Genomic DNA, 8503 nt, shown 5'->3' on the forward strand with positions numbered 1-8503 from the left:
ATATTTGAGTAATTTGAGAAATTAATATTTCTCAAATATAATAATTTGAGTAATTTGAGGAATTAATATGTAGAATTCCCTGGCTTTAGGCCAGGAAGTATTACTGTGGTGAAAAACCTACAGGCTGGGTCTGGTGGCTCACGCCTGTAGTCCTAGCACTTTTGGGAGGCTGAGGCAGGCGGATCATGAAGTCAGGAGTTCGAGACCAGCCTGACCAACATGGTGAAACCCCGTCTCTACTAAAAATTAAAAAAAATTAGCCGGGCGTGGTGGCAGGCACCTGTAATCCCAGCTACTCAGAAGGCTGAAGCAGGAGAATTACTTGAACCCGGGAGGCGGAGGTTGCAGTGTGCTGAGGTCATGCCACTGCACTCCAGCCTGGGCGACAGAGCGAGACTCCGTATCAAAAAAAAAAAAAAAAAAGAAAAGAAAGAAAACCCATATTATTTCTACACTGTGAAAACTGTGAAATTGAAATCCACTTCCAAAGCCAAAAACAGGGCCAGGCGTGGTAGCACATGGTTGTAATCCCAGCACTTTGGGAGGCTAAGGCGAGAGGATTGTTTGACGCCAGGAGTTTAAGACCAGCCTGGGCAACATAGTGAGACCCTGACTCTACAAAAAGAAAGAAAGAAGAAATTAGCTGGGTGTTGTGGCACACACCTGTAGCCCCAGCTGCCCGGCAAGATGAAGCAAAAGGATTGCTTGAGCCCAGGAGTTCAAGATTGCTGTGAGCTGTGATTGTGCCACTAAAATTCAGCCTGCTGGGTGACAGAGTGAGTTCCTGTCTCTAAAAACAGAACAAAACAAAAACCCCAAAACATTCAGAAAAAAAAAATTCCTCTTAATTTTAAGTTACAAGGAGCATTTAAGTCGTCAGATTTATTAATGGTGCCCTGGGTTTGTTGTATAAGACTCTGTGCCTTGCCAAATGAAACACATGAAGAACACGACTGGGATACTTTGCCGATCAGTAGAATACAGTCTTGAAACTCTGGTACTCTGTTACTGAATTACCTTTCTAGTGTTTGACAAAAGCATAGGTAAGACAAATCTGATATTCTGCAGTAATGCAACTTACTCTGTAGTGATACCACTATTTTTTTTTTCGTCACCCAGGCTGGAGTGCAGTGGCGCGATCTCAGCTCACTGCAACCTCTGCCTCCTGGGTTGAAGCAATTCTCATGCCTCAACCTCCCGAGTAGATGAAATTGCAGGCACCCGCTGTCATGCCCAGATAATTTTTGTGTTTTTAGTAGAGACAGGGTTTCACCATGTTGGCCAGGCTGGTCTCGAATTCCTGACCTTGTGATCTGCCCACCTCGGCCTCCCAAAGTGCTGGGATTACAGGCATGAATCATATATATTTTAGAGTCTCACTCTGTTGCCCAGGCTGGAGTGCAGTGGTGCAATTTTAGCTCACTGCAACCTCTGCCTCCAAGGTTCAAGCAATTCTCATGCCTCAGCCTCCTGAATAGCTGGGATTAAATGTGTGTGCCACCACGTCTGGCTAATTTTTGTGTTTTTAGTAGAGACAGGGTTTCACCATGTTGGCCAGGCTGTTCTCGAACTCCTGACCTCAAGTGATCCACCTGCCTCGGCCTCTCAAAGTGCTGGAGTTATAGGCATAAGCCACTGCGCCCAGCCTGAAAATTTTTTCTAAGTTTATTGTTTATTTTAAAATTTAGATTATAGTGATTTTTATTTAGACATTTTAATTCTTTATATACTTACATCTTCCTTTTTCTTTCTCTCTCTCTCTTTCTTTTTTGAGACGGAGTCTTGCTCTGTCACCCAGGCTGGAGTGCAGTGGTGAGATCTTGGCTTACTGCAACCTCCGCCTTCCGGGTCCAAGCAATTCTCCTGCCTCAGCCTTCCAAGTAGTAGCTGGAATTATAGGCGGGCACCAGCACATCCGGCTAATTTTTGTATTTTTAGTAGAGATGGGGTTTCACCATGTTGGGCAGGCTGGTCTTGAACTCTTGGCCTCGAGATCTGCCCGCTTTGGCCTCCCAAAGTTTTGGGATTACAGGCGTGAGCCACCATGCTTAGTACATCTTCCCTTTTTCCTTTTATGGTTTTTGCCTTTAGTATTCAACATGTATCCTGACAATATATTTATATAACTTAAAAACAAAATTTTTCTTTGCTTTTTCATTCACTTTTTTTCTGATTCTGGATGATGAGGCCATTCAACAGGGTACTGTGTGCTTTGGTTACTTCAGTGTTTGTAACATACACAGTAAGTCCTCACATTATGTAACATACACAGTAAGTCCTCACTTAATGTCATCGACAGGTTCTTGGAAACTCTGACTGAGTGAAATGATGCTAAATGAAATCAGTTTTATCATAGGCTACTTGATATGAAGAAGAGTTAAGTTTCTGCTGCATAATTATGTTCACAAAAACATCACTAAACTGCTAACTAAAGACCAGAACACTTCTAATACTGAATATTGAAATAAGCGTGAGTTATGCATACGTTTAAGAGAGATGAATAAAAACGAGTAAGCTAATTCTTTGCCCAGTTATTACAGTTCAGGCTCACTGGTGGCCGGAGCCTATCCTGGCGGCTCGGGTACCCAGTAGGAACCAGTCTTCCACAGGACACCATTCCATCATAGGATGCACCCAAACACACCCACACTCAGGCTGGGACAATGTGGATAATGCCAGTTCATCTAACATGCACATCTTTGGGATCTGGGAGGAAACTGGAGTACCTGGAGAAGACTCACACAGACATGGAGAGAATGTGCAGACTTCACACAGACAGTGGTCCCAGTGGGAATCAGTTTTTTTTCTTGTCAGCATTGTAATGAAATAACATTAGTTGAAGAGATGCTGTTCAAATTTTAACTTTGTAGTAAAATACTATTTATCAATAATTTGTAAATTCCATTTTCAGGTACTCTTCTCCTCAACCTGAATTACAAAATCTAAAATTTATTCCACTGAAAAATATATGGCTGTATGTGGAAATGCTAACTATGAGGAAATAATAAAAAAAATCTGAATATTAACACAAAAATATTAAAATAATGTACTCAACATTATAATGTTGCAATTAAAATATAAAGTATTAGTAACTGTAGTATTGTTAGTAGATAAATGCCTCGCTTGTTATACCTGCTTATGAGCAATAATCATGGAAGTGATTTGTGTTTTTTTTTTTTAGTCAACTTAAAATGTGGAAATTCAACTATGTTTGCTTTGCCAGCTAGCACCTGTTAGAATAATTTAGGAGTTTTGGTGGCAGGCCTATAGTCTCAGATGCTGAGAGGCTGAGGTGGGAGGATCACTTGAGCCCAGGAGTTTGAGTCCAGCCTGGCAACATAGCAAGACCCTGTCTCAAAAAAAAAAAAAAAAAAGAAGAACAATGCCGGAATGCTTTCAGAACTGGCATTTCCAGGCAGTGTGGACTTTCCCCCAGTGTCTGCTTGATTTTAGGCCTTTCCTGTAATTGGTCAGCTTCCAACAGTAATTTGCAAATTAGCACTCTGCAACAGGGCTGATTTTGCCATTAGTGAAGTTAAACTGATTTAGCAATTGCTGTAATTCTTATATTGGAATAAAGTTTGTTGTAAAATTTTTCACATGGCATAGAAGTGTAAGACAATTAGAATCTTACATTCCTCCTCTTAGTTCCATTCCCAAGATGTAACCAGTTTTAATATTATGGTGTGTGCCTTTCCAAGGCATTTTCTATGCTTATGCAATATTTATGTATATGAAATTAATTAATGGTATAAATGGTTAGCAAGGATTTTTTCGTGGCTGGCAAATGAGTCAGTATTTTGTGACTGGAAAACCCTGTGCTGCTGAACTTGTTTACTGAAAAATATTTGTGAAAGAAAATGTCTGAAAAATGCATTACAAAGGCCAGAGTAATAAACCAAAAAGATGATTTTAGTAAAGAATACATAACAACTGTCGTGTGAGAAATAGCACTGAGCTTCTGTGTGTTATTTGTCATTCAAGGGTGCAACTGGAAACTGACTTGAAGATTGAGAAGGAATGGAGGCAGACTTTGCAGGAAGATCTTCAAAAGGAGAAAGATGCCTTATCTCATCTTAGAAATGAGACTCAACAAATCATTAGTCTTAAAAAAGTAAATAGTGGTAAAACTTTAAAAATTCTATCTTGACAAATGTTAACTTATTTAAAAAGATAAATCATAATTTACATTATACCAAGGAAATGGATATACTAGTCATCTTAAAAAACATCAGTAAAGAGATTAAGTAAATGGAAAATAGTTCATACATACAGCAGCTAGGAAAGAGCTTTGGACACAATTTGTTTCTTTTAAAAAGCTAAAGGATGTTTGTTTCTAATTAATGGTATATGTACAATCTGGAGTTTCTTCTTTCTTTTAAATTGCATTTTCTGTCTTTTATTGTTCTGAAGGAGTTCCTTAACCTCCAGGATGAAAATCAGCAGTTGAAAAAAATATATCATGAGCAAGAGCAAGCTCTTCAAGAACTCGGCAACAAGCTTAGCGAGTAATTTCTTTTTTCCTTCAACTATGTAGTCAGTATTGACTTTTATAAAAGGTATAAGTGTGCCAAATCTATGAGGCAGAAAAGTTTAAATATAGGAAAGATATGAACTTGGCTGGGCGTGGTGGCTCACGCCTGTAATCCCAGCACTTTGTAATTCCAGGCCGAGGTAGATGGATCATGAAGTCAGGAATTCAAGACCAGACTGGCCAATACGGTGAAACCCTGTCTCTACTAAAGATACAAAAATTAGCTGCTTGTGGTGGTGTGTACCTGTAATCCCAGCTACTTGGGAGGCTGAGGCACAAGAATTGCTTGAACCCAGGAGGTGGAGGTTGCAGTGAGCTGACTCCAGCCTGGCGACAAAGCAAGACTCTGTCTCAAAAAAAAAAAAAGAGAAAGATACGAACTATTAAACAAAACAAAAACTCTAAAGATTAAAAAACGAGACTAGAGAGATTTTATTAAAAGTTTTATTCATTTTAGTAGACTTAGCTTTGAATATTTCCCAGTAGGTGAAAGCTAACACCGTTATTCAATTTCTTCAATGTCAGAGAATTCAGAAGTTATTAATATATTTTTCTCAGAAAAACAAGCTGAATTTTCAAAATATCCAGGGAGCTGTCTTTCAGATTGTTTTGAGAAGAAGCCAGCATCTTGAGAAGTGGAGGTGGTTTCATGCCTCCTGGAGACAGGGCTTAACTTCATACAGTTTGGTTTTGTTGCAGTAAAATGTCACTGGGATTCTGTAAAGACAAGAAGGAGAAATGGTGTTCTGCCTTTCTTACATTTCCTTTTTTTTCAAAGACAGGGTCTCGCCTAGGCTGGAGTGTAGTGGTACAATCATAACTCACTGCAGCCTTGACCTCCTGGGCTCAAGCAACCCTTTCACCTCAGCTTACCAAGTAGCTGAGACTACAGGCATGCACCATCATGCCCTACTAATTTTTTGTTTATAGAGATGGGGTCTTGCATGTTGCCCAGGCTGGTCCCAAACTCCTGACCTCAAGCAGTCCTCCCACCTGAGCCTCCCAAAATGCTGGGATCACAGGTGTGAGTCACTGTGCCCAGCCACATTTTCCTTTTGTTCCCCATAGTCTGTGTTTTGGGGTAGCAGCTTTGTGCCTGATTGAACATACTGCCAGATATTTGGAATAAGCTCAAGAAGGTTTAATTTAGTATTGAATGTACCACTGCCACATTTAAAAAATATAGTCACTTTAAATTTTTTTTATTTATTTTTATTTGTTTTGAGACAAGGTCTTGCTCTCAAGTTGCCCAGGCTGGAGAGCAGTGACGCAGTCACAGCTCATTGCATCCTTGATGTCTCAGGCTCACGCTATTCTCTCACCTCAAGCCTCTGGAGTAGGTGGAACCACAGATGCACACCACCATGCCTGGCTAATTTTTTTTTAAATTTTTTGTAGAGTTAGGATCTTGCCATGTTGCCCAGGCTGGTCTTGAACTCCTGGGCTCAGGACATCATCCTGCCTCAACCTCCCAAAATGCTGAGATTACAGGTGTGAGCTTCTGCACCCAGCCCACTTTTTTAAGTACAGAAAAGTAAAAATAAGAAAGCTACAATGTCTCATAATCTCATCACCTGTATAAATCTCTTTGATGTTTTATGTGATTAGAACATTCAAATAGCACAAAAAGGTTTAAGATAAAAAAGCAAGTACTTCCCTTCTCCCAAGTATTAATCCGAAAAGTTTAGCTAACCTCAAACAATTCTATATGTAAACATCTTGTCATTTATTTAGATAGAATTAGTTATATGGACATATATGTCATTTATATATATTCAATGAAGTAGAAATCATACTAGAATGGAGACTTAGTTGCTAAAGGTGGGATTCCATTAAGAGATAATGCAACCAATTTCCAAGGGTATAAGAAGGAGTAATTCACTAGAACCACAAAAGGAAATATTAGATCTCAAAAAGATAAAGCTGTTTTTGTCTTTACATCTTTTCAAAGAGCAATCTGCATTGTGGTTCTGATAAGCAAGATTTCAATTCCAATCTAACATCCATTTATGGAGCACTTTGAGCCAGACCCTGTGCTAAGTCCTTATTACCTTATTTTCCATTTATTTATTGACAGACACTTACTGAGCTTCTACTATGTGCCAGGCACTATACTAAGTGCTAGAGACTCAACAGTGAGCAATCCTCACAATAAAAAATAATCATGTTTGCATTTACTAAGATTGTAATGGTTTAATATTAAAACAATGGAATAGTAAAGCAAGGAATATGTGTTACTTTTCACCCATTCTCCAACTAATACTTTTTTTTTTTCTTTGAGAGGAAGTTTCGCTCCTGTCGACCAGGCTGGAGTGCAGTGGCGCTATCTCAGCTCACTGCAACCTCTGCCTCCTGGGTTCAAGCGATTCTTCTGCCCAGCCTCCTGAGTAGCTGGGATTATTGGCGCCCGCCACCACACCTGGCTAATTTTTAGTAGAGACAGCGTTTTACCATGTTGACCAGGCTAGTCTTGAACTCCTGACCTCAGGTGATCTGCCTGCCTTGGCCTCCAAAGTGCTAGGATTACAGGCATGAGCCACCATGCCCGGCCCCTCACTTCATACTTTATTATAGAGACTTTATAGTTGAATTACAGGCATGATCATATAAATGTCTAGATGTTGCCTTTATTTATTTATTTATTTGAGACAGGGTCTCACTCTGTCACCCAGGCTGGAGTGCAGTGGTGTGATCTTGGCTCACTGCAGCCTCCACTTACTGGGTTTGAAAATTGAAATATTTACTCTTATCGGCTTATTATTGAAAGATGATGATGATGATGATTATTGTTTTTTGAGATGGAGTCTCGCTGTGTCGCCCAGGCTGGAGTGCAGTGGTGCTATCTCAGCTCACCGCAAGCTCTGCCTGCCGGGTTCACGCCATTCTCCTGCCTCAGCCTCCTGAGTAGCTGGGACTACAGGCACCTGCCACCACGCCCGGCTAATTTTTTTTTGTATTTTGGCAGTAGAGATGGGGTTTCATCGTTTTAGCCAGGATGGTCTCGATCTCCTGACCTCATGATCTGCCCTCATCGGCCTCCCAAAGTGCTGGGATTACAGGCATGAGCCACCACGCCTGGCCTAAAAGATTTTTTTTTTTTTTTTTTAAATTAAAGAGACAGAGTCTCCCTGTGTTGCCCCAGGCTGGTCTCAAACTCCTGGCCTCAAGCAGTCCTCTCGCTTCGGCTTCCAAAAGTATTGACATTATAGGTGTGAGCCACTACATCCAGCTTGAAGGTTTCTTTTGTAAATTTTTATTTACATATTTTATATGGAGGCAGGGTCTCACTATGTTGCCCAGGCTGGTCTCAAACTCCTGGGCTCAAATGATCCTCCCACCTCCTCAGCCTCACAAAGTGTTGGGTTGGGATTACAGGCATGAGCCACCACACCTGGCCTGAAGAATTCTTATAAAAAGATAGATTTGGGCCAGGTGCTGTGGCTCACGCCTGCAATGCCAGCAGTTTGGGAGGCTGAGGCAGGTGGATCACTTGAGGTCAGGAGTTCGAGGCCAGCCTGGCCAACTCGGTGAAACCCCATCTCTACTAAAAATACAAAAATTAGCCGGGCATGGTGGCATGTGCCTGTAGTCCCAGCTACTTCGGAGGCTGAGACAGGAGAATACATATGTATACATGTATACATATATGTATATATTTCCTTTTAGGCTTATTTTCATTTCCTTAATTATTAAATTAGACAGTCTACTATAATTATAATTTACTCAGAAGAATAGTCAATGTTTAAAGCCTTCCAAATCTATCTTTTTTTTTTTTGAGACAGAGTTGCTCTGTCGCCTAGGCTGGAGTGCACTGGCGCAATCTCGCCTCACTGCAACCCCCGCCTCCCAGGTTCAAGCAATCCTGCTGTCTCAGCCTCCTGAGTAGCTGGTACTACTACTATATATATTTATATATATAGTAATACTACTACTATATATATTTATATATATATAGTAATACTACTACTA

General features: G+C 40.5%; 1 protein-coding gene and 1 long non-coding RNA gene across 2 annotated transcripts in view; one reads left to right on the forward strand and one right to left on the reverse strand.

The window, feature by feature from the left end:
- The window catches only part of LOC116480734 (DNA replication ATP-dependent helicase/nuclease DNA2-like), a 218767-nt gene that overhangs the window by 190458 nt on the left and 19806 nt on the right, over positions 1–8503 (reverse strand). The gene's annotated exons all lie outside the window — the stretch shown is intronic.
- On the forward strand, positions 3970–4950 carry LOC131383073 (uncharacterized). Its single transcript, XR_009212798.1, has 2 exons — positions 3970–4114; positions 4414–4950. It is a non-coding gene; the product is annotated as an uncharacterized LOC131383073 (long non-coding RNA).

The sequence above is a fragment of the Hylobates moloch genome, unplaced genomic scaffold (genome assembly GCF_009828535.3).
Source record: "Hylobates moloch isolate HMO894 unplaced genomic scaffold, HMol_V3 SCAFFOLD_3, whole genome shotgun sequence".
Classification (NCBI taxonomy): Eukaryota; Metazoa; Chordata; class Mammalia; order Primates; family Hylobatidae; genus Hylobates; species Hylobates moloch.